The sequence below is a fragment of the Chiloscyllium plagiosum genome, unplaced genomic scaffold, assembly GCF_037043375.1.
Source record: "Chiloscyllium plagiosum isolate Xiang-an unplaced genomic scaffold, Cpla_swu_hap1 HiC_scaffold_26, whole genome shotgun sequence".
Lineage (NCBI taxonomy): Eukaryota > Metazoa > Chordata > Chondrichthyes > Orectolobiformes > Hemiscylliidae > Chiloscyllium > Chiloscyllium plagiosum.
The window spans coordinates 44,350,550-44,375,671 of record NW_028270164.1 but is presented as its reverse complement, the minus strand read 5'-3'; the positions used below and the strand labels follow the sequence as shown (position 1 = coordinate 44,375,671).

The window sequence follows — 25,122 nt, the reverse complement described above, 5'->3', positions numbered from 1 at the left end:
ACCCCGTATTTTTAAGCTGTGTCCTCTGGTTCGGCACTCACCCATCAGCGGAAACATGTTTCCTGCTGCCAGAGTGTCCAATCCTTTCATAATCTTATATGTCTCAATCAGATCCCCTCTCAGTCTTCTAAACTCAAGGGTATACAAGCCCAGTCACTTCAGTCTTTCAGTGTAAGGTAATCCTGCCATTCCAGGAATTGACCTCGTGAACCTACGCTGCACTCTCTCAATAGCCTTATTTGTGGCTGGTAGGTTGGTGCCATTGGCATTGCCTGCTGCCACCTTCCGTCCTTTAGTAACAATCCTTGGGTGTTGGAGAAGGGGATGAGTGAGGGAGATGTAGTTGAGTTGAGTTCTAAGTTGAACGCTGTATTGACTCTTGAACCAATGGACATTCCAATGGACATGCAAGTGGTTATTGGTACGACAGAATGTGAGGACTGCTGACAGAAGAGGCAACTGAAGAGGCTTTTTTTTTCCAACTATACTCAACATCTAGTCCTCCTTGCACTTCTAACCAACTTCCCTGACGCGACCTTCTGCAAACTTCAGGTTCCCCCAAAATTCTGTTGCCTGTGCCTTCACTCACACCAACTTCCATTCTCCCATCATTGTCTTTGCTCATTATCTTATCTTGTCTCCAGTCAAACAACATCTTGGTTTTGAAATGTTATCTCTTGATTTTTAGATCACTTCTTGGTCTCCCTTCTCCTGATTTCTGTCATCCCCAACACCTTAGGGACTCTGTGAGAGATCTGCACTCTAATTCTGGTCTGAAGCGCACTCCCAATTTTAATTACACCATTAGTTACTGCATCTTCAGCTGCGTCAGCCACTGCCTCTGCAGACCTCCTAACCTCTCTACCTTGCTTTTCTCCTGAAGACATTTCTTAAAACCTACATCTTCCATTCTGCTTTTGGTCCTGACATATCCTTAACATTGCTGAAAAATGTGTTTCTGGAAAAGCGCAGCAGGTCAGGCAGCATCCAAGCAGCAGGAGAAGGGCTTATGCCCGAAACATCGATTCTCCTGCTCCTTGGATGCTGCCTGACCTGCTGCGCTTTTCCAGCAAAACAATTTTCAGCTCTGATCTCCAGCATCTGCAGTCCTCACTTTCTCCTAGTTTATATCCTTAACATTGCTCAGTGTTGCTGATTGTTTTATAATGATCCTGTGTATTGACTTGAGAAGTTTCATTATGTGAAAGGCGCCACATAAACAGAAGTTGTTGGCTGCACATCGTCAGTATATCCTCTCCAGTCGAGCTCACACCTTTGCATTAATCTGGAAACAAACACCTCCTCAGGTGTCACCACAGCTGCCTCCTGCCAACAGAATTCTGAATATGAAAATAATAAGCTTACTGTCTGATACGCAAACCTCAGTACAACCGGGGTGGCAGTTACCTTTCAGAAGTAATTCCATACTACCTACGCAGAGTGAGTCCCTGTCATACAGGTTTGTTACACAAAAGTAGCCTTTAATTTTTGCAAAATCACTCCAACCATTTCTGTTCAGGAGTGGCGCAATTAAAAAGAACTGGCCGCAGACCAGTTATTAAATGTAACCAACAGTGGAGGTGCCATGACATAGCGATTGGTGTACAAGTCTGTGCTAATCCGGGATTTCAGCATTTTCCACATCATCCAAATAACTTTCTGTCCATGAATTTGATGCAAATAAATACTGTTGTTTCAATGAAGCCATGGTATCCATTTCAATTATTGGCATATTAGTTCAACAGACCATTTCAAGCACCTTGGCATCTAACCCACTGAATCAGCCCCACACCATCATTCCTTCCTAAGGTTTTGACAGGATGTGGAAGAAGGCTTCTGAATCAAAGTCTTTCTCTTCAGCAAAACAGTACTCAGCTGAAAATGTTCCTTCTGAAAGACAATGGGCAGAATATGGAAGAATCAATAAAATTCCAGCGAGAGCGGAGACGTGGCAGACCTATTGAATGTAATTATTAATTTGGTTGGAGAGACTTCACATCCAGTAATGAGACTAATGAGCAGCCTGCCCAGGAGGTCAAACTAATGGCATGGAGCACCAGCCAGTGGTGGTAGGAATTTGGACCTGGTGACCAGAAATGAAGAAGATCCAACATAATGGTAAGGAAAGCGAGCGGACATCACTGAGGGAGAGAGAGGGGACATCACTGAGGGAGAGAGAGTGGACATCACTGAGGGAGAGAGACAGGAGATCACTGAGGGAGAGAGAGGGGACATCACTGAGGGAGAGAGAGGGGACATCACTGAGGGAGAGAGAGGGGACATCACTGAGGGAGAGAGAGAGAGGACATCACTGAGGGAGAGGGGACATCACTGAAGGAGAGAGAGGGGACATCACTGAGGGAGAGAGAGGGGACATCACTGAGGGAGAGAGAGAGAGGACATCACTGAGGGAGAGGGGACATCACTGAAGGAGAGAGACAGGACATCACTGAAGGACAGGGAGAGGGGACATCACTGAGGGAGAGAGAGAGAGGACATCACTGAGGGAGAGGGGACATCACTGAAGGAGAGAGACAGGACATCACTGAAGGACAGGGAGAGGACATCACTGAGGGAGAGGACATCACTGAGGGAGAAGGAGACAGGACATCACTGAGGGAGAGGGACAGGACATCACTGAGGTAGTGGGGACATCACTGAGTGAGAGGGAGAGGACATCACTAAGGGAGAGATGGAGAGAGAGGGGACATCACTGCGGGAGAGAGAAAGAAAGAGAGAGAGAGAGAGGACATTACTGCGGTAGAGAGACAGGAGATCACTGAGGGAGATAGAGAAAGAGAGAAAGGACATTACTGGGGGAGAGAGAGGGGACATCACTGAGGGAGAGGAGACATCACTGAAGGAAAGAGACAGGACATCACTGAAGGACAGGGAGAGGACATCACTGAGGGAGAGGACATCACTGAGGGAGAAGGAGACAGGACATCACTGAGGGAGAGAGATAGGACATCACTGAAGGACAGGGAGAGGACATCACTGAGGGAGAGGGAGAGGACATCACTGAAGGAGAAGGAGACAGGACATCACTGAGGGAGAGGGAGAGGACATCACTGAAGGAGAAGGAGACAGGACATCACTGAGGGAGAGAGATAGGACATCACTGAAGGAGAGGGATAGGACATCACTGAGAGGGAAGGAGAGAGACAGGACATCACAGGGAGAGAGACAGGAGATCACTGAGGGAGAGAGAGAGGACATCACTGAGGGAGAGAGAGAAGACATCACTGAGGGAGAGAGACAGGAGATCACTGAGGGACAGAGAGAACATCACTGAGGGAGAGATAGAGAGGACATCACTGAGGGAGAGGACATCACTGAGGGAGAGAGAGAACACAGAAAGAGAGAGAGGAGATCACTGAGGGAGAGAAAGAACATCACTGAGAGAGAGAGAGAAGACATCACTGATGGAATGGGAGGGGACATCACTGATGGAATGGGAGGGGACATCACTGATGGACAGAGAGGGGACTTCACTGAGGGAGCAAAGGGGGACATCACTGAGGGAGTGAGAGGACATCACTGAGGGAGAGAACATCACTGAAGGAGATAGAGAGAACACACACAGAGAGAGGAGATCACTGAGGAACACAGACGGGACATCACTAAGGGAGAGAGAGGTGATCACTGAGGGACAGAGAGGCGATCACTGAGGAAGTGAGAGGTGATGACTGAGGGAGAGAGAGAACATCACTGAGGGAGAGAACATCACTGAAGGAGAAAGAACAGAGAGAGAGGACATCACTGAGAGAGAGAGGACATGATTGAGTGAGAGAGAGAGAGAGGGAACATCACTGAGGGAGAGAGAGGACATCAGTGAGGGAGAGAGAGAGGACATCACTGAGGGAGAGAGAGAGAACATCACTGAGGGAGAGATAGGACAACGCTGAGGAAGAAAGTATCCAGCACCTTATCCAATACTCCATCCTGATCAAGTTTAAACATGTGGAGTGACTGAGTGTCCTCCTCTGTCCCGTGGTCCTTGGCAATGTCCACCTCGAGGATAAAGACAAAGGTGAAAAGTTCAATAAAACCTCCAGACGTTAATCTCCTTTTTGGTTGCTAATTAGCTGTACTGCTCCTTTTACCACTTTTTACTATTGATGAATTTATAAAGGACCTTTGAGATTGCTGCCTTACTGGTCCTGCTTGCTTGTTGACTACCAATCTCCCTAAGTTCTACTAGCAGGACGGCGACTCCCTTTCTACCTATGTTGTTAGTACCAATGTGAACCACGTCCTCTTCCCCACAAGAATGTCCTACAAACATTCTGCACAAGGGTAGATTTGTTTTTCCTTATTTCACTTCTATCTGTGTTATAACTGTAAGATAGTCATTTGCAAGGATTCTCTGGGATACTTGTAGTGGTATAGTGATAAGTTTAGAAATGCAGAGGCCTAGATTAATGTGCTGGGGAGTATGGGTTCAAATCCCTGCTCAAAATCAGTAGAGTTTATACTGAGGCAGGAGGCTTGTGGTTAAGTCCCACTGGCTCCAGAACAGATTCTTTAAAATAATCCCAGCAAAGGAATTGAGAGGTTCTTGTGGTACTGTCCTACCTCTAATAGCATCCTAGGACTACTTGCTGTCGAATATATCTGAGCACATTGATTAATAGAGCTGATGCTTTATGGAGCTCTGCATTTTCTCTTTGCGGAAAGCAAGACTCATCTTATCATCTTCGTCAACTATTACTTCCCTAGATTCCCTACACACCCTTAAGAATTCCTCTTGATATCTACCAGTACGTGCAGTCTGATGCTGCTATCAAAGGCTGATATCTGGACATTATGGGGAGTATCCATGGGAAGGAGATGCATTCCAGGTCACACACGATTGTCACTTAAGGAAGAAAAGACTTACATTTATATAGCACCTTGAGGATGAGTGAAAACAGTTTACAGCCAGTAAAGTAGTGTGAAGCAGTAACATTGGTTTAATGTTGGAAACACTTCGCACACAGCAAGATACCATAAATAGTGTGATATTGGGCAGATAATTTGTTTAAGAAAGCACTGGGTGTCAATCAAGATTATCTATGAAAGTCACTGGGATAGAACTTGAACCCACGGCTCTCGAACTCAGACAGTACTTCCAACTGAGCCACAGCTGACTGTATATGTCTTTCATTAATTGCTGTCATGATAGAAAATCAGATACACATACCCATTACTCCTGACATGCCCTCTCTCAAATATTGCTCACAATCAGGGAATCACTCTCTAAATGATGCTATCTCCTAATCACTGCTTTACCATTTATCGTTTCTTCCACCTTTTAGCCTCTGTTGTGCTTTATAGAGCCGTGCTCCTTTGCATCAGGTTTCCAATCAAAAACACAACTTTCCATTTTCCAGCACATTTCCATGGAGGATTCTGGAAGTTTTGATAAGGGTTCAGAGGAGATTTACTAGGATGTTACGTGGTATGGAGGGAAGGTCTTATGAGGAAAGGCTGGGGGACTTGAGTCGGTTTTCATGGAGAATAGAAGATTGAGAGGTGACTTAATTGAGACATAGAAGATAATCAGAGGGTTAGATAGGGTGGACAGTGAGAGCCTTTTTCCACAGACAGTGATGGCTAGCACAAGGGGACATAGCTTTAAATTGAAGGATAATAAATATAGGACTGATATCAGAGGTAGTTTCTTTATTCAGAGAATAGTAGGGGTGTGGAACACACTGCCTGCAACAATAATTGACTTGCCAACTTTAAGGCCATTTAAATGGTCATTAGAAGGGCATAGATGAAAATGGAATGGTGTAGGTTAGATGGCTTCAGACTGGTTCCACAAGTCGGCGCAACATCGAGGGCCGAAGGGCCTGTACTGCACTGTAATGTTCAATGTTCTATGTTTCCGAGCACATTAAGCTTTATGTGGTGAAATACAGTGGAAGTGCTTGATGAAGAGTCAGTCAGTAATTGGGAGCAGTATGCTTCATTGGATAATAACACACTGGTAACAAAATTAGCAATCTGTAATCTCACAGCTCAGCATATCCTTCATTAAACTGGGAGAACAACACTTCTTTAATGAAGGGTGTAGGAGGACATGCAGTAGAGGTAAAAAAAATAAAGCGAGGTTACAACAGAGGACTGCTTGCTTCACAGACAGGGAGGTAGCATGTAATAAAGAGGGCTAAGCAATCCCACAAACAGTGGATCAGAAAAAGTTCTGCAAAGTGCCATATCCTGGAGAAGGAAGCTCCACAAATATCCCCAACCATAACGACAGGGAGTCCAGCAGATCAGTGCAAAAAGTCAAAGCTGAAAGTACTTACATCCATCTTCAGCCAGACCATGTGATGTCATTGGGGCACTGCATACTGCAAAGGCTATGGACCCTGACAATGTTCCAGCAATAATATCAAAGACCTGTGCTCCAGAATTTGCTGCTCCCCTAGCCAAGTTGTTCTAATAAAGTTACAACACTGACATCTACCCATCAATGTGGAAAATTGTCCAGGTATGCCCTGTACACAAAAGCCAGGACAAATCCAATGCAGAAAATTACCGTTCCATCAGTCTGCTCTTGATCATCAGCAAAGTGATGGAGGGGACTCATCAACAATGCTATCAAGCAGCACTAGCGAATAACCTGACATAACAGTTTGGGATTCATCACAGCCAATCAATTCCTGACCTCAATACAGCCTTGATCCAAACATGGACAAAAGAGCTGAATTCCAGAGGGGAGGTGAGAGTGACAGCCCTTGACATCAACGCTGCATTCGACTGAGTGTAACATCAAGGAGCCCGAGCACAAATGGAGTCAATTGGAATCAGAGGGAAAACTCTCCACTGACTGAAGTCGTACCTGGCACACAGGGAGCTGGTTGTGTTTGTTGGAGGTCAGTCATCTCAGCTTCAGAACATTTCTGCAGGAGTTCATCAGGGTAGTGTCCTAGGCCCAACCATCTCCAACTGCTTCATCAGTGACCTCCCCTCCATCATAAGATCAGAAGTGGAGTTGTTCACTGACGATCACACAATGTTCAGCACCATTCACAACTGCCAAGATACTGAAGCAGTCTACATCCAAATGCAACAAAATCTGGATAATATCCAGGTTTCAGCTGCTAAGTGGCAAGTAATATTCAAGTCACTCAAGTGCCAGACAGCATCCATTTCCCACAAGATAAATTCTAACCATCACCCCTTGATCTTCAATAGTACTTTTGTCACTAAATCCTCCATATTCAAAATCCTGGGGCTTACTTTGACCAGAGACTGAACTGTACTAGCTATACAAATATAATGGTCACAAAACCTAGTGAGAGGTTAGGAATTCTGTCATCTATCGCCTGCCTCCTCGGTGACTATCCACCAACTCCTTAACTTACAAGCCACAAATCAGGAGTGTGATGGACTTGCCTGGATGGGTGCAGCTCCAACAACACTCAAGAAGCTTGACACCATCCAGGTCAAAGCAGCCCACTTGATTGGCACCTCATTTATCTCTCAATTGCATTCACTTCACCACCAACACAAAAGGCTCAAATGCCTGTCAATAGATCTGAGAAAAATCAGGAATCCAATTTAGCCATCGAACGGTAAGTCACTTGGTGAATTTTAACTGTTTACCACCCAGTTTCCACTGGGTAGTTAAGTGTTAAACCAACAGCATTGGTTTAATTTTGTGGTTGTAGCCCTGATGAATGATTAATTTGTGTTGATGTATATACCACAAAGTTTTCATATTTCAAACTCTGCCTTTGCTTAAAGGTGACCTGATTATAAGGAGTATGTTTGTGTGCAGGACACACCCAAACTATCCAGGTATGCGTATTTATCTGCCATAATTCCTGACAAGCTTAAGGCCAGCAACAACAACAGATTACACATCGACAGCGCTGATAGAAACAGCTCAGAGCACATTACTGAACTGGGAAAAACAAGGATCAGTGAACAGCCAAAAGGGGGGAAATTGAAAGATTAAGATGGTGGATTGAAATGGAGCACAGTTCATTCTTGATTGCCTTAAAGATTTTTGGGAATGGTGTCTAGTTAGCCCAATGAACTGCACAACTTTTACCCCTCAATCATTATCATGAGAACCCATTCACAATGTATAACCCCAACTTGACTGCTGAAATTTACCTTCATAACAACTCTGCTTACACTGTAAGGTAATTGGACAGCTGTAAAGTATTCTGGGATATCCAGAGGATATGAAAGGTGTTATATAAATGCAAACCTTAATCAGTTTTATAGTACTGACTATACCAAGGAGGATACATAACCTGGCTTCTCTTGCATTGTTCATAACCATCCGACTATTGCTACCACTAATTTAATGGCTTAAATTATTAATCCAGAAACACAGCTAGCTTTCTGGAGACCCAGGTTCCAATCCTGTCACGGCAAATGGAGTTTGAATTCAATTTTTTAAAATCTGGAATTAAGAATCTATTGATGATCCAGGAATAGATTACTTTCAAACAATTGTTGTTGATTGTTTGAAAAACCCACCTAGTTCACTAATGTCCTTCAGGGAGTGGAATCTGCCATCCTCACCTGGTCTGGCCTCCACGTGACTCCAGACCCAAGGCAATGTGGCTGACTCTCAACTGTCCTCTGAACTGGCCTAGCAAGCCATTCAGTTCAAGCGCAGCGAGGGAGGGGAAATAAATGCTGACAAGCCAGTCCCACGAGTGAATAACAAAGTCTTTCCTCTCACAAAGCTGGAGACTGAGTAAGATGTTTACTGTGGTAAGCTTGGATGTGAAAAACAGAAGTTTTCAGTAGAGCATTGGCCCATCTGGTATGGCTTTATTCTGCCAGGAGTTTTAGTAAGGAAATAAGACAATAACTCCTTCCCTCCAGAGCCTTGAAATGCTGGAACTATTGCTTTACCTTCCCTCTCATTTCTACAGGTCCCTCCTTGTTACACTTGACTTCAATTCTATTAATGGCTCATGTTCTCTCCTACTCAGTCCTATCTTAGCATGGTCTGATACTAGGTGGCAACAAGTCTACACTGTGGGCCAAATGAGCTCATACAGTCTGTAGTGTCTGCTATCTCCCAGTACCTTGATCATTTTTCTGTCTTCAGAAGTAGAAACACAATATAGGGATGTGATCAAAAAGAGAAGTCTCAGACATTTCTCTCTGAATTCCTCCTGAAGGTAATCTGAGGGTTTTACTGCTACCTCTGATTCCTTATTTGGTTACCGTAGCCATGCCCTCGGGTGTGTTTATACAATCACATTTCATACTGTCATGAATTTATACATAACAATTATAAAATATTTACTAAAAACACAAAAAAATGCTATGCAAAGTGAAGGACACCGAGGTCCTTTCTAAAGGAATAAGGATTTGACTGCAGATATCCCTTATTGGAGATAGTTTTCTCTGGTTCTTAACTATAGCATCCATTAGATACATGAGGTAAAGGTTTCCTCTGGTTTCTATGTTGTAGGACAGTTGTAGATGTAATGAGAAGGTTTTTTTCTGGTCGCTATGTGTCAGGGCCTACCAATGATAAAGGGGCTTCAATTCAAGAAGAGTGTTGAAGAGTGGGGTAGGGGCTACAAGGAGCCTTTCATGATTGGAGGCTATACCTGGGGCTTTCCTGGACTGAAGAGGACAGATATTCCCCTGAAGTTTTCAGGGATGTTAAATTTCACAGAAAGAGGCGACAGCTGCCAGCTATTTTCTATTTGTGATATTTGAAAACCAAATTGAATTCTTCTGATTTTAGTTCTGGTCCTCAGTTTGGTTGGAGTCCAGATTTTCCACTGAAATGTTCAAAGAGGAGTCTTAGAATTCACTTAGAAATAGCTGGTGGGTGATTTGACATCAGTCCTCTGAGCAGAGGTGCCATAATGGCTGCTGGCAAGGTTATGGACTATAAAACCTATAAAATTCTAATTTTAAAAATCCTTACAGGACTAGACAGTCTAAACACAGAAAGGACGTTCCTGATTACCATGGAGTCTGAAACCAGGGGGGCACAATTTAAGGATATGGGGTAGGCTATTTCGAACTGAGATGAGGAGAAATTTCTTCACCCAAAGAGTGGTGAGCCCATGGAATTCTCTGCCGTAGAAAGAGGTTGAGGCCAAAACATGGAATGTTTTCTAACAGGACATAGATGCAGTTCTTAATGCTAAAGGGATCAAGAGGTATGAGGAGAGAGCGAGATCAGGGTATCAAGTTAGATGATCAGCCATGATCATACTGAATGGTGGAGCAAGCTAGAGGGGTCGAATGACCTCTTCCTGTTCCTATTTTCTATAAACTGATCTCATTGAATACGCTGATAATGGCATTGCTAAAGTGCAGTGAGAGATGGGATGGCGTCCTCTCTCATATGATGGAGCCTGTACACCCAGAGGTTGGCAGACACAGTAATATAGAGACTGACAATAAAGGACAAGAATCTGAAACCATTGCTGCCTACCCAAAGCCCAGTTACTGTAGTGGAGTTATAATCAGACCTGATGTCCCTACATTAGCAGGTTGACAGCTGCATCCAGGGTCCCTACAGGTTGTCTTTCAGAGCAGCTGCTACCCCAGGCAGCCTGGGAATTCAGCCATCTCACAGCATCCTGCTACAGGAATTGTGCCAGAGAGAGTTGAGAACAATGGTAGGAGTATGTGCCAAGTCAATGGACAGGGCAGGTTGTAAAAACTTTCAATAATGAAGCTTTAAATAAAAAAAAGCACATACATTTCACAATCTCAAAGCCAGAACACTTGAAAACCAACTAGGCAATCTTGAAGTGTAGCCACGTTAGTCATGTGGTGAAAAAGCAGGATCCCACAGACAGCAATAGGATTAATTATCAGGTTAGAGATCATCTGAGGGGCTAATATTGGGAAGGAGATACACAGGGAACATCCAAACTTCCATTGAACATGTCCAACTGTGAGAAGAGACAGGGTCTAGAACTGAAGTTATCTTGGGAAGGTGGAAAAATGCCCAAGGATATTGGAAACTAGGATTGGGGCTAATTGCATTGACAAATTTAAATAAGGTCAGATGAAATGTATGTTCACAGAACACGAGATGAACACTAACCAGCCTTATGGGAACCTATGTACAAATATGTGGATGTACCCCATCACTTTTCAGGCTTTCCTCCTGACTTTGTTTCACTATAATACTGGCTTGACTGCATGAGATAAATGTTCAGAGTTCACAAACTGTACATATCATGGAATGGTAGGCATGAGGTTTATGATTGTCATCTTTTTAAGAATGGAGAGATGCTGGCAATTTATGGGTTAGTGATAAACAAGGCTCCAAGCCAATAGCTTAAACTCAGAAAAATCACTTCACAAGAGCCTCACAATAAATGAGCATTGGGAGAAAATATAGGCCTCTTGGCATTGCTTGACACTGAGTGGATGAGTGAGGAACCATTTGAGTTCATTCTGGGAGTTTGGACAATCTTAGCACAGTTGAAATTTACTGGTTTGCTCTTAAGAAGGTCATAGTGATTTGTCAGCCTGAACCACAGCAGTCTATGTGATGAAGGTGCTGTAATAATACTGTCAGCAAGGGAGTACCAGGATTTTGGATTGAATGACGGTGAAACTTGATTCAATCATGTCAATAGAGAACTGTGGATGGCAATTGACCTGACTAAATCTTGATTATATCCCTTAGACTAGGTCCATTAGTGATTATCATTTCTATCATTGAACTAAAAACAAATTAAATAGAGCAAACAAAAATATAGCAAAGAGGGAAAGCTTACTAGAGAACAGGTTGCTAGTAGACAAGCTGATTTACATGAGAATAAGTGTATTTTGTAGATGTCACTAAATGTGAATAAACACAATGACAAGAATGTAGAGTTAGAATACTGTGGGCAGGTCTGTACTTGTTAAATAGAAACAGGTCAAGAGGTAGCATTGGGAGTAGTAACTCATCTCTCTTCAAATGAAAAATGCACACGTAGTGTAGATTGTTATAGGCTGTGTTGCTATTGTGTACAAAACAAAGATAACCTAAAGCATTTGGAGAGCTTGTTTAGTTTTTATCTCCACACCAAGAATGCCTTCTTCAAGGAGTAGGTCAGAGGGACAATACCAGGATTTCAAAGCACTTGATGACATCATACGTTGTTTGTATTAGAGATGTGCATGTTTAGGACCATAATCTTAACTAGCAAGTTCAGAAGGGTGAACTGATTCATTTCTGTGTCCCAATTCTCCATTGCACACAACAAAAACTGAATTTAAAAAGAGGCCAAAACATGGAATGTTTTTCAGAAGGAGATAGATACAGTTCTTATTGCTAAAGGGATCAAAAGGTATGAGAAGAAAGTGAGAGCAGAGTACCAAGTTGGATGATCCCATAATCATACAGAATGGTGGAGCAAGCTTGAGGGGCGGAATAGCCTACTCCTGTTCTTAATTTCTATAAACTGATATCATTGGATAGGCTGATAGATGGCATTGCTGAGTGCAGTGAGAGAGGTGATGTTGCCAATTTTAAGTGCATCAGACTGAATGGAACTCAGTATCAGAAATAAGTCAGCCAAGTTCCTTTAGCAATAAATAACGAATTATTCCCAGAATGTCCAAATGTTGGTCTGTACCACAAGTCACTTCGTACACAAGCTATTGATGTGGAGGTATCAGGATCAGTTATGGCTTACTCAAATTGCTTTTCTGGAGTCGGTGGTATAGGTTTAAAACGACTTTATAAAAAACCTTTCTGATCGCCCGTGTTCAAATCTATCAACTTTATCCACCTCCCGTCGTGAGCTTTCTGAAAGCTTTGTAGATTCATTGACTCTAGCTGAGCAGCTTATGTTCTTTCCAAATACAACATTTTTTTTCTATTCTGTGGTCAGCTTTACAAAGTGTTCTTTCCAAAATGTCTAATATATAGATACACGTCCAGTCAATGAAACTGTAAATAAATATTTCAGATTACACCTCTTCATAATGCTCAAAACAAGAGCAGATAATTTAGTTTCTCAGTCCATTCCACCATTCAATCAAATCATGGCTGGTTTGATTCTGAACTCAAACCAGCCAATACATTTTAAATTCTTGATGAATGTAAATCTATCAATACAGATTGAAAATGTCTAATTATTAACGACATATCCTTGAGGTTTTTAAAACAATATGGGGGGGGGGGGGGGGTGGAAAATAGAAATAACAACTGGCCAAAACCAACCAATGTCAATATTTACTCTGAAAGCAAGACAAATAATGCCAATTTTTTCCAACTTTCTTCCTCTTTCTCTTCAAACCTTGGCTCCTTATCCACCAAAAAAATCAAATACTGCCCGATTAAAGTATTTAGATAGAGATGATAGGATCTGAGCTCATCCTGAGATATTCATAATCCAAGAGTTAGGTTAAGGACTACTGTAGAAAGAATATTATTAAACTAGAAAGAATGCAACAAAGATTTACTAGGATGTTATCCGAACTAGAAGGCTTGAGTTATAAGGAGAGGTTGGATAGGTTGGGACTTTGTTCCTTGGAGCGTAGGAGACTGAGGGGTGACTTTATTGAGATCGATAAGATCGTGACAGTCATAGATAAGGTAGATAGCTGACAGCTTTTCCCCATGGTAGGGGAGTCTAAAACTAGAGGACATAGGTTTAAGCTGAGAGGGGAGAGATAGAAAAGGGTCCAGAGGGGCAATGTTTTTCATAGAGAGAGTGGTGAGTATCTGGAATGGGCTGCCAATGGTAGTGGTGGAAGTCAGTACAATTTTGTCATTTTAAAGGAATATTTAGCTAGGTATGGAGGAATATGGACCAAACACAGATAAATGGGACCAGTTTAATATGTGAAAACTGGGTGGCATGGGCAAGTTAGGCCGAAAGACCTGTTGCCATGCTGTAAACCTCTATGACCAGGACTAATTTCCTTTAACAGAGTCATGGGATTGGGTTTAGTCATCATGGCGATAAATTCAGCTGACTGTCTGAAAGCCAGGGCTAGCAGCCCTCTGCCATCTGCAAGACCTTATACATCTTGTCAGTGGCAGGAAATTAATTGGCTCCTCCTTGGTCCAAAGTATACCAGAGTAGACAAACCCTCCCCAGACCTCAACCATTCCTTGGGGCTCACTGGAAGGTCTTCTCATGCTGTCCCTCAGCTGCTGGTAAAATGCCAGCGGTGGTGAGAAGAGATCCTTCATTGACCACTCAAATGATTCAATTGGAGTCCAGGCAGGAGGATGGGCTTCCAATCTCCTGGCTATTGGCAGTGGAAAGGGATGAGTATTTCAGTCAGCTTGCCCTCTCTCACCATGTTACCCCCCATCTATTTTGCAAGACTTGTCCTACAGCCCGCCATATTCGATTCCCACTCACTCCCCCATCATGCCCACCAGGGAAACCTCAGTGGGGCTGTAAAAACTATCACTCTCTTGGACAAGTTTAATGACATTTAGTGAATATGGGGTCACAATGAATGGAACTTGCCAAGTTGCTGAGAGTAGATCTGGTCAGTTAAAGGACTGGAGTGGTCAAAATGTCTTGACCCTCTAGAGTTACATCATTCCCTAGGGGAGACAGTACAACAGTCCTCAAAGTTTCTTCCCTTCCTGGGAGGCAGCATTATTGGAGCAAAAGGTGAGGACACGGTGCAGGGAGGTCCATATGTGAAGTTATATTATCTAAAGAGGGGAACCTGGATTTGACTTTATGATCCTATCCTGACCTTATTTTGTAATGCTTGTATTCCAAGCATTCCAAAGTTACAGAAAGGAGTGCGATGTTATCCATTTGGATTGTTGAATGTGTGTAGCCCATTGGAGGGAGATGTTTGTGGGATGGGGAAGAGAGAAGTTCTGAATTGCTGGCACGTTGCCAGTTTACTCTTAGCAGAAATTATAGCAGTCAAAAGAGGGGAAAAAATATCAATCTATGATAAACCTTTCTAAAGTGTGAAAGTTACATAATAAACTATTACACGCGAGAGGTGAGCAGAATGAAGTGCATTCTTCAGAAGATTAGTCATTGTCAGATCTAATGTGTTCCCAGAAAGAAGGGTGGACTGTTTCTTTCTCGTAAGCCTTGTAAACTGGTTTGGCTACTCTGACTTACCTGAAGCAAGTTATTACTGAATTCCATTGTTCATTAAAAAAAACTATAAGTTACCTTATCAATGTCAAAAGTAGGATATATGCAATAAGAACGCACCTCACTATATTTTCCAAAGTATGACATTTTGACTTAATTAGCAAAATTGGTGGCTGCTTTATGAGTTTAGAGGCCATCTCAGTTGTGGCCTATACACTCCTTCTCATTCTGATACATTTTAAATGTCGATTTCAAACACTCTTGTTCCTGCAGTTGGTATTCACATTCTGGAATTAAGCCAACCCACAAACAATGCATTGATGACAGTTCTTATTATTTACTTCATACCAGAGAGCAGAACATATTTTTGTAAACTGTTGTCAAAAAAGGAAACTCACTGAGTGCCACCAAGAGTTGTACAAATTACAAAAGTAGCTCTGGGGCAAAGTTTGATTAATTTGCATAGAACACTAATAAAATGCTCCAAGTTTTTCAGTTTGTTTATTTGAATAACTGCAAATTCTTGTACCATGTTCTGGGATGGGGTACAGGGCAGGGCTGGATGATGGTGAGTTCAGGAGGACCATGGGGCACAGGGGGAGTGTAGGCCTGGAGGCTGGTAAGGTACATAAACCCATGCAATTGAATGACATAGTTTTTCATTTATTCAGGGGATGTGAGCATCACTGGCTGGGTCAGCATTTATTGCTCATCCCTGGTTGCCCCAAAGGGCAGTTAATAGTCAACCCAGTGGGAAATACATGAGTCCTTGCCAGTCTTAGCACATCAGCTGTACAAAGATATAAAGGAAGTACATCCATATGTTAGGAGCTAAGTAAACCCCTACAGAATAAAATTCTATTGCCCCATAGTGCTAAAGGTAAGTAGATTGCTGGATATATCCTGATCCACTCGTATGACAGACCCAGCAGAGGTAGTGACATAGTGGTTACCTGTTGGTTACCATGCACTGTCCTCCCTCAGCTGATGAATCAGTACTCCTCCATGTTGAACAACACTGGGACAAAGTACTGAGGGTGGGAAGGACACAAAATTTACTCTGGGTGGGGAATTTCAATGTCCAACACCAACAGTGACTCGGCAGCAGTACTACTGATTGAGTTGGTCAGGTCCTAAAGGACATAGCTGCTAAACTGGGTCTGTAGCAGGTAGTGAGGGAACCAACAAGAGGGAAAAACATACTTAACCTCATCCTTGCCTATCCGCCAGCTGCAGATGCATCTGTCCATGTCAGTATCAGTAAGAGTAAGCACCGCACAGTCCTTGTGGAGACGAAGTCCCACCTACACATTGAGAATAATCTCCATCATGTTGTATGGCACTAATACTGTGCTACAAGGGACAGACTTTCAGCAGATCTAGCAACTCAAGACTGAACCTCCATGAGGCATTGTGGGCCATCAACAGCAGCAGAATTGCACTCCGGCACAATCTGTAACCTCTTAGCCCAACATATCCCCTGCTCAACCATTACCCTGATGAATGGAAAGTGCAGGAGGGCAGGCCAGGAGCAGCACCAGGCATACCTTAAAATGAGGTGTCAACCTGGTAAAGCTACCAAATAACACTACTAGCATGCCAAACAGCATAAGCAGCAAGCGATTGACAGAGTTAAACAAGCCCACAACCAACGGATCAGATCTAAGTTCTGAAGTCCTGCCACATACAGTCATGAGTAGTGGTGAACAATTAAACAACTCACTGGAGGAGGTGGCTCCACAAATATTCCCATCCTCAACATTGGAAGAGTCCAGCGCATCGGTGCAAAAGATAATGCTGAAGCATTTGCAGCAATCTTCAACCAGAAGTGCCGAGTGGCTGATCTATCCTGGCCTCTTCCAGTGGTCCCAAGCATCACAGATACCAGTCTTCAGCCAATTTAGATCACTCCACATAAATCACGAAGAGACACTGCATATTGCAAAGGCTATGGACCCTGATAACATTGCAGCAGTAATTGAGGGCTTATGCTCCAGAATTTGTTACTGGCATCTACCCAGCCTTATGGGAAATTCCTAAGGATGTCTTGTGCACAAAAAGCAGGACAAATCCAACCTTCCCAATTACAGCCCCATCAGTCTATTCTCAATCATCAGTAAAGTGATGGAAAGTGAAACCAACATTGATATCAAGCAGCACCTGCTCAGCAATAACCTGTTCAGTGACGCCCAGTTTGGTTGCCACCAGGGCCCTCAGCTCCTGACCTCATTACAACATGGTTCAAGCATGGACAAAAGAGCTGAATTCCAGAGGTGAGGTGAGAGTGACAGCCCTTGACATCAAGGCTACATTCGACCGAGTGTGACATCAAGTAGCCCTAGCAAAACTGAAATCAATAGGTATCAGTGGGCAAAGTCTCTGTTGGTTGGAGTCATATCCGGTACATAGGAAGATGGTTGTTGTTGGAGGTGAGTCATCCCAGCTCCAGAACAACTCTGCAGGAGTTCCTCAAAGTAGTGTCCAAGGCCCAACTATCTTTAGCTGCTTCATCAATGACCTTCCCTCCATCAGAAGGTTACAAGTGGGAATGTATACTGATAGCAAGTTTTGAGATGATTTGTAGCTAAGGTTGAGATGTGGGATATAGGTTTGCTCGCTGAGCTGGAAGGTTCATTTTCAGACGTTTCATCACCATACTAGGTAACATCAACAGTGAGCCTCTGGATGAAGCACTGTTGGTACGGCCCACCTTTTATTTGTGTTGATGTTTCCTTGGGTTGGTGACATAATTTCAGGTGGTGAAGTCATTCCCAGTTCTTTTTCTCAGTGGGTGATAAATGGGATCCAAGTCAATGTGTTTGTTGATCAAGTTCCGGTTGGAATGCCATGCTTCTAGGAATTCTCACACATGCCTGTGTTTGGCTTATCCTAGGGTGGATGTGTTGTCCTGCAAAGTGATGTCTTTCTTCATCTGTATGTAAGGATACTAGTGATAATGGGTTATGTCTTTTTGTGGCTAGTTGGTGTTCATGTACCCTGGTGGCTAGTTTTCTGCCTGTTTGTCCAATGTAGTGTTTGTTACAGTTCTTGCATGGTATTTTGTCAATGACATGAGTTTTGCTTGTTGTCTGTACAGAGTATTTCAAGTTCATTAGCTGCTGTTTTAGTATGTTGATGGGTTTGTGGGCTACCATGATGCCAAGAGGACTGAGTAGTCTGGCAGTCATTTCTGAGATGTCTTTGATGTAGGGGAGAGTGGCTGGGGTATCTGGATGTGTTTTGTTTGCTGAGAAATCGGCGACTGTGTTCATTGGGTACTCATTCTTTTTGAATACGCGGTATAGGTGATTTTCCTGTGCTCTTTGTAGTTCTTCTGTGCTACAGTGTGTGGTGGCTCATTGAAATAATGTTCCAATGCAGCTTTGTTTGTGGATGTTGGGATGATTGCTTCTGTAGTTCAGTACTTGGTCCATATGTGTCGTCTTCCTGTAGACACTGATTTGAAGCTCCCCATTGGCTGTTGCTACACTGCGACATCTAGGAATGGCAGTTTGTTGTTGTTTTCCTCCTCTTTCATGAATGTTATGCCAATAAGGGTAATGTTGATGGTCTTGAAGGTTTCCTCTAATTTGTTTCATTTAGTGATGACAAAGGTGTCATCCATGTAGTGGACCCAAAGTTTGGGTTGGATAGTTGGCAGAGTTGTTTGTTTAAGTCTCTGCATTACTGTCTCTGCTAAGAACCCTGATATCGGTGATCCCATGGGTGTTCTGTTAGTTTATCTGTAGGTTTTGTTGTTGAAGGTGAAGTGTGTGGTAAGGCATTGGTCCACTAGCTTGATGATGTCCTTGCTGATGAAGCTGGTGATGTTTTGTGTATGTGTCTTTGGTTCTTCTAATAGTGTAGTCAGTGTTTCCTTGGCCAGGTAGATGTTGATGAATATGATCAGGGCTGTTACATCAAAGGAGACCATTATTTCATCCTCTTCTATTTTGGTATCTTTGATGGTCTTCAGGAATTCTTGGGTGGAATGGTTGGACAGTCTTATACTAAGTGTTTTAGTCTTTGGTGTAGCTCCTTGGCTAATCTGTAAGTTGATGTTTCAGGTAACAAGACTTTGGGTCTGAGGGGTGCTCCTGGTTTGTGAATTTTGGATAATCTGTAGAAATGTGGTGTGTTGGATCTGTCTGGATTCATTTTTTGGAAGTCGGTCTTATTTATTTTTTCAGATTTCTGAAGTTTTTGGAGTAGGGCTATGATTCGGTTCTCTAGTTGTGGGGTTGGATCTATCGCCACATGTTGGTAATTGTTGGTATCTGTAAGCAGTGCGTTCACTTTCTTAATGTAGTCTCTTTGATTGACATCTCGGAAATGATTGCCAGACTCCTCAGACCTCTTGGCATCATAGTAGCCCACAAACACACTAACACAATAAAACAGCAGATACTGAACTTGAAAGACCCAATAAGACAACAAGCAAAACTAATGTCATTTACAAAATACCTTGCCAGAACTCTAACAAACACTACATTGGACAAACAGCAGAAAACTAGCCACCAGGATACATGAACATCAACTAGCCACAAAAAGACATGACCCACTCTCACTAGTATCCTCACTTACAGATAAGGAAGGACACCACTTCTAATGGGACAACACATCCACCTTAGGACAAGCCAAACAGAGACAAGTGCGAGAATTTCTAGAAGCATGGCATTCTAACAGGAACTCGATCAACAAGCACATTAACTTATATCCCAGTTACCACCCCTGAGAAAAAGAATAGGAAATGACATCACCACAGGAAGTGGCATCACCAACCCAAGGAAACCTAAACACAAATTAAAAAATGGGTCATACCACCAGTGTTTCACCTGGAACCTCATTGATGTTACCTCGTATGGTGCCGAAGCATCTGAAAACAAACTTTCTAGCTCAGCCAGCAAATCTACATCCATGTTTACTGATGATTACACAATTTTCAGCACTATTCACAAGTCCTCAGGTACTGAAGCAGTCCATGTTCAAAGGCATGAATATCCAGGCTTGGGCTGACAAATGGCAAGTAACATTCATACCACACAAATGCCACACAATGACCATCATCAATAAGAGACAATCTAACCACCACCCTTGACATTCAGTGATGTGAGTACAATGATTCCCTCATTATCAACATCCTTAGGTTTACAAATTGACCAGAAATTCAACTGGACTTGCCACATAAACACGGTGGCTGCAAAAGCAGGTCAGAGGCTTAGAATACGGCCTCTAGTAACTCACCTTTTGACTCCCAAAGCCTGTCCACCATCTACAAGGCACAAATCAGAATACTCCCCACTTGCCTGGATCGTTGCAGCTTCAAACACTCAACCAGCCTGACACCATCCAGGGCAAAGAAGCCAGTTTAATTGGCACCACATCTACAAGCATCCACTCCCTCCACAACCAATACTCAGTAGCAGCAGTGTGTATTATCTACAAGGTACACTGCAGAAAATCACTAAAGATCCTTAGATAGCACCTTCCAAATCCATAACCACTTCCATCTCGAATGACAAGAGTAGCAGATACCTGGGAATACCACTACCTGCAAGTTCCCATCCAAGTCACTCACCAATCTGACTTGGAAATATATCACCATTCCTTTACTGTTGTTGGGTCAAAACCTTGGAATTCCCTCCCTAATGGTATTCTGGGTCAACATACAGCCCATGGACTGCAGCGGTTCAAGAGGGCAGCTCACTACCATCTTCCCAATGGTAAATAGGGTGGTATGGTGGCTCAGTGGCTAGCACTGATGCCTCACAGCCCAAGGGACCTGGGTTCAATTCCAGCTTTGGGCAACTGTGTGGAATTGGCATGTTTTTGCTGTGTCTGCATAGGTTTTTTTTGAATACTCTAGTTTCCACCCAGAGTTCAAAGATGTGCAGGTTAGATGGGTTGGCCATGCTAACTTACCCATAGTGTACAGGGATGTGCAGGCTAGGTGGATCAGGCCATGGAAAATATGGGATTACACAGTTTGGCTGTTGTGCTGAGTCTGGGTGGGGTACTTATTGGAGGGTTGGTACAGGCTTGATTGACTGAATGGCCTCTTTCTACCCTGTAGAGATTCTATGAACTAGGGTCACGCAATAAATGCTGACCAGCCAGTGATACCCATGTCCTATGAGTGAATTTTAATAAAGTGATAATTAATGGATTAAACTAGACTCACTGTTGGAATTATTTTGCAAATGGAAAGCGTTACAATGGTGTTTCATTCTAAATGAATAACACAGGCCATATTTCCTGTTTGTTCTATTAAAAATGGGATTAATTTCAAACCTGTTCCAAATAGCATGGTGTGGGCCATTAAGTCATAACTGAGTGCTGTTGATAACATTTGTTTTCATTTCAGTTCAATGTCTCATTCATACACTGAGGAACTACCTGCACTTTGACTGCAGATGTAGTGAAGAATGTAGGTAATTGATGTAGACTTGATCTAACACAACTCATGCTGAAATTGGGTTATTATGTAAAATATAATCCTTTACATTTAATGCTACAATAATATGTTCATTTACGTTGAAAATTGATGAAGCAACAGTCCGACCTACACCCATTTCAAGAGTCAGTCATGGGCTGGAGCTAACATGAGCCTGTTGGCACCAAAACCAATTTGTTACACAACGTGAATAGCTTCAGAATGTAGGTTTGAAGTGGAGCTGCCTCCAAATGCTGTCCTGACTTCCACTCAGCTTTGTATGACTTCCATCAATTAAAACATTGATACTCATATAAGTGGAAAATTAAGGCGACACGCCCAAACACTGCACCCAGTATCTAAATTACCCTACATTGAAGAGATTTAATCGCACAAGACTTTAAAAGATGAATGGGAGGTGAATTTAGACAGATTTAATAGAAAGCATGTGTCATACAGATTGAAGAATAATATCTGTGTGCCCACATATAGTAGAGTCTCTAATTCCTGAGGGATGCTCTTCTTAATCCCCATCCACCTTCCAACACAGAAACTGATGTCGCAAAGGTGGTGAAGAAATTAAATGTGGTCAAGCTGCCTCCTCCTGGAACGGACTGGGCTCCTACCAATATTCTGGAGGGACTGAATAAAAATTGAAAGAACTGCAGGTGCAGTCAGTCAGAAACAAAAACAGATGATGATGGAAAAGCTCAGCAGATCTGGTAGCATCTCTGAAGAGGAATCCGAGTTTGGGTTCAGTGACCCTTCCTCAGAATCTTCACAGATGCTGCCAGACCTGCTGAACTTTTCCAGCAATGTCTGTTTTTATTCCTGAGAGACTGTTAGTACAGCTGGTTACAGTTCTTGAGGCTTATATCCTTTAGGGGAGAGAGAGAGATAGCATTCGAAAAGTTCAGTCCTGTCTCTTGCTCCTGCATCTGCTCCTCGTATCTTGAGGCCCCACAGAACTCTTGCAAACTGTTTCATGCCATCGTGATGCTGCTCTTCTATTGCTGCCTGCATCCACGTTAAAATGCTGAGTCTGTGACTACTGTCAATGCAGATTTAATTCGCTTGGAGAGGCAGGGAGAATTCTAGCGTCAGCAGGAAATAAATGATGGTCCAAGACTCAATTCCTGTTTCTCTTGCAAAGTAACCACTTTCTTGGTCTGAATGGGCTTTGTACAAATGTAACGTTCATTCATTCTCTGCTCATGCAATGACCAACCCCATCCCACTCAGACACATATTCACTCTGAGCCACATGGTTGCTGTCATCCATTTAACACCTACCCAAACCTGGTGAATTCAATCAGCGCTGTATTTCACACATCATTAAGCTTGTCAGTGAGTAGCAGTGAGAGGTATTAAAAAAATCAGCCAACGTAAATATCAAAACCCAAGATTAGATATTTGGTATCTGAATCACAGAGCCATTGATTGCTCAGTATAGGACAGGAATTCAGAAATTCAGTCAGCTCAGTTTTCATGACCACAGCTTGCAGCATTCCTACACTAATTTCAGCACACCACCTCAAGAATGGGTGTGTCCTGTAGTGATCCTCACCCTGAGCAATCTAAGCAGCTAAATCATGGTGGGGTGATAGCACAGAAAAGGCCCTTCAGCCTTTTGAGTCTGCACTGACAATAACGACCACTAAAAAGCATGCTAATCTGCATTTATCTCATATCCTTGAATGTTTGAATGTTTTAATGTTTCAAGTGCTCATCCAAATACTTTTTTAAAGGTTGTATGGTTTCCAGCCTCCACTTCCTTCCCAAGCAGTGCATTCCAGATTCCCACCACCATCGGAGTGAAAATGTCTTTTCTCAAATCCCCTCTAAATCTTCAGCCCTTTGCCCTAAAACTATGTCCCCTCATGATTAACCCCTCAACCAAGGGGAACAGCTGCTCTCTATTCAGCCTGTCCATACCCCTCATACTCTTATACACCACAATCATGTCCTCCTTAGTCTTCTCTGCTCTAATGAAAACAATCCAAGCCGATCCAATCTCTACTTATAGCACAATTATAGGCAACATCCTGGTGAACCTCCTCTGTAGCCCCTCTAGTGTTATCACATTGTTCCTGTAGTGAGGTGACCAGAACCGCATACTGTCCTCCAGCTGTGGCCTAACCAATGCTCTATACAACTCCAACATGACCTCCTTGCTCTTACACTATGTCACAACTGATGAAAGCAAATGTCCCATAAGCCTTCTTAACTATCCCATTCACATACTCTGCTGACTTCAGGGATCTGTGAATAATTATCCCAAGATCCCTCTGTTTCTCTAAGTTACCCAGTGTTTTGCCATACATTAAATACTCCCTCATTTTGTTTCTTCTTCCAAAGTGCATCACCTCACACCTATCAGGGTTAAATACCATCTGTCACTGCTCTGCCCATCTGACCAACCCATCCATATCTTCCTTTAACCTACAACCATCTTCTTCACTGTTAATCACCCTACAAATCTTGGGGTGTCACCTTCCTTAATATTCCTTCAACATTTTTGTCTATATCATTTATGTATATAACAAACAATAAGGTCCCAGTACTGATCCTTGTACGTTGCTGGATACTGGCCACCAGTCACTCAGACAGCCTTCCAGCACTGCCCTTTGTGTCTTATTACAAAGCCAATTTCTGATCCATCTCACCAAGTTCCCCTCAACTCCATGTGCTTTAATTTTCTCAGTCTCCCATGTGGGAAACTGTCAAAAGTTTTGCTAAAATCCATATAAATAACTTCAATTGAATTTCTCTCATCCACATACTTCATCACATTTTCGAAAAGTTCAATAAATTTGTTAGGCATTGACCTCCTTCTGACAAAGCCTTGCTGACTACCCAGAGTTCACCTATGATTTTCCAAGTGGATATTATTTCTCTCCTTCAGTAGTTCTCCAACCATTGAAGTGACTCACCGGTCTGTATTTTCCGAGTGCATCTCTACCACCTTTCTTGAAAAGTGGAACCATACTAGCTGTCCTCCAGTCCTCTTTCCCCAGAGCCAGGGAGGAATTAAGAATGTGTGTCAAAGCCCCTGTGATTTCCTGCCTCACCTCCCGTAGCATGTAATTCATTCAAGCTAAGGGATTTATCTATTTTTTTAAGCTTGTCAGAGCCTCCAATACCTCTGCATTTCCTACTAGTTCCTAAATTCCATATCTGTGTTCGCCTTTTCCAGATTGAGGAGAAGTATTCATTTAACACCCTCTTAATTTCCTGCAGCTTCACACACAGATTACCCCCTTGGTCCCTAATGGCCCTATTCATTCTCTGGTTAACCTCTTCCTTTTAATGTATTTATAAAATATCGGAGGATTCTTCCTGATCCTGTTCGCAAGTCCATTTTCATGCTTTCTTTTTGATGTTCTAATTGCTTTCTTATGTTCCCTCTTGCACTTCCCATATTCCTCTAAGGCTTCAGCTGAATTCCTTCCTTTGGACTTGCTAAAGCCTTTCTCTTCTTCCTCCTCCAGTCCTGAATTGTCCTAGATGTCCAGGATTCTCTAAACTTATTGCTGCTACATATCCCCCTAAAGGGTCCAGGTTGGACCTGTACTCTCCCCAGCTCCTTTTTGAAGTGCCCCATTGCTCCGCTGCAGTCTTTTCTGCAAGGATGTCTTCCTAGTCTACTGTCACCAGATC

The 25,122-nt window shown here is 42.9% G+C and overlaps 1 pseudogene; it reads right to left on the bottom strand.

The window, feature by feature from the left end:
* Nucleotides 1-1,197: 1,197 nt before the first annotated feature.
* On the bottom strand, nt 1,198-24,418 carry LOC148145143 (uncharacterized; annotated as a pseudogene).
* Between the last annotated feature and the right edge of the window lie 704 nt (nt 24,419-25,122).